This window comes from Chaetodon auriga, chromosome 24 (assembly GCF_051107435.1).
Source record: "Chaetodon auriga isolate fChaAug3 chromosome 24, fChaAug3.hap1, whole genome shotgun sequence".
Classification (NCBI taxonomy): Eukaryota; Metazoa; Chordata; class Actinopteri; order Chaetodontiformes; family Chaetodontidae; genus Chaetodon; species Chaetodon auriga.
In genome coordinates this window covers 17,982,036-17,984,243 of record NC_135097.1, presented here as the reverse complement: position 1 = coordinate 17,984,243, position 2,208 = coordinate 17,982,036, and positions in this window count along the sequence as shown.

Below are 2,208 nucleotides of genomic sequence, written 5' to 3'. Positions count from 1 at the left end.
AAAACCAAGGTGGGTATTTATAATCCAGGTACACAAAATAAAACCAGTCTTTTGTTCTCTCATGAAAATAAATGAAAATACAAATAATACCCAATATCAATAAACACAAAATAATACTTTGTTTCTCTTATTTCCTTCAAGTCCCTTTAAATCTCTGTTACCATTATTTAAGCTCTAATATTATAAGTGCATGACATCTTTGACATATGAACATCAAAAGTAAACTAATATACTGTGGGCCCACTCTCTCTCTCTCTCTCTCTCTCTCTCTCTCTCTCTCTCTCTCTCTCTCTCTCACACACACACACACACACACACACACACACACACACACACACAAAACACCGTTGCAGACCTGAGTTGTGGCTCGGGAGTATGGAGGCCTAAAATTGTAATGGCCGCTTCACTTGTTAACACAAGCAATCAAAATAAAATGGCACATGCTAGTTTATCAGTACTTACAAATCCAAGGATAGTCAGCAGAGCAGGTGAGTGGAAATGTGGTAATGGACGACAGACAGAGCATAGAAAAAACAACAGCGACAGCACACAAGCAGGAGGGAAATCACTCTCCATAGTGGTCCATAGGAGATTTCCAGGTCCTCTCTTACAGTCACAAAGCTCTGTCTCCTTGTGTAGATCACAGTAAGTCCAACAGTAGGATAACTGGTCGTCAACCCTCGAGTTATGAACTTTATTGCTCTCTTTTTTCAACATGTGATGTTCACTCGTCGATGGTAATTTGCTTCTGCGTTTCTCCAAAACCCAAAACTTATTCATCTTACTACTAAGCCCCACCCCTTTACCTAGGCATGCACATGAATTGGCTGTTAGCTTTAGTAAAGAAAGACTAAGATTGACATTGGGCTGCAATCCACGTTAGATTGTCAGGCTGACTACATGCGCTGGCCATACATATCACACAAACTATGCTTATTCACATGAACTCCAACCTTTTGACCTTTTAACTGTAAACATTTTGACTCTTACATTTTTAAGACATTTTAACCATCTATACATTTTTAATATTCATTTTACAACCTGATGTCTAAATTATTTTTAGCCGGGACTACACCATATATTAAGATTAAGACTAAGATATACTTTATTTATCACAGCACACACATGCTACAGGAGGGAGACTGCACACTTGCCATGCTTTAGTGAAATTATTTTCTCCACATTTGACCCATCCTGGAAAGTCCTTCCTCCGCGGCAGACCAGGAGTGGTGGGTTGCCAGCTGACAGCAGCACCCGGGGACCCAGTTACTTTGGTCACCATTGCTCATGGTGGGGGTGGTGGGGGTTTTTTATGGAGGATACCCCAGGTGAACATGGGGAGAACATGCAAACTCCACACAGAAAGGCCCTTTCCTCGAGCAGGCACCTAAGGCATGGTGGAGGACACGTGGGAATCGAACCCGGCGACAGTGTTGCCACTGTGCTACCATGCCACCCATATATGTTGGTCTTAGAGAGTTGCAGAGCCGTCATGTAATTACTACCTGGTTTTGTATCAGATAGGCTTGATCCATTCCCAAACAATGCCCTTTTTTCACTCTGAGAGAGTGAAACCTACACTGTGGAGGAGGCTGTACGGAAATATTGTTGAAGGGGTCATTGTTGTAGAGGAGTCTCATCTATCATCATCTAGCTTTTATTACTGTATGCTGCAGCAGGGCAAAAAACACAGAGAAAAAAGCATAGGATTTCAACCAGCAACAGACCATTTCGCACAGAATATATAAAATGCACATGAGTGATGTAACAAAGAGGAAGACAATACATGAATGTAGCAAGAGACATGACTGGAGTCATGGTGCAATTTTAGGCCTGGGTTTCCAAGAAGGACATGGTATGTGAGCAAGAGCTGGGGCTTACACTTCATAGTGATATATTATAGTACAAATCAGTGGGTATATGAACAAAGCAGTGAACCCAGATTAATATTAATTCATAGCAAGTTCTCAGACATTCTAACATTAAAACACAAGGTTAAAATTACAACACAAAACATGACAATTACACATTCCTCAAACCTCACACAACTGGGTTACATTCTCCTCCAAAGTCATTGTGGATGCAATGTGAATCTGTTTGGTGATAACAACACTGGAGAAAGCCTCCAGAGTAAACAGGGAAGACTTTTAGGCTTAGTTAACCCAAATGTCTACCACAACAGAGAGGTAGCTGTCAACAGGCTGTTCA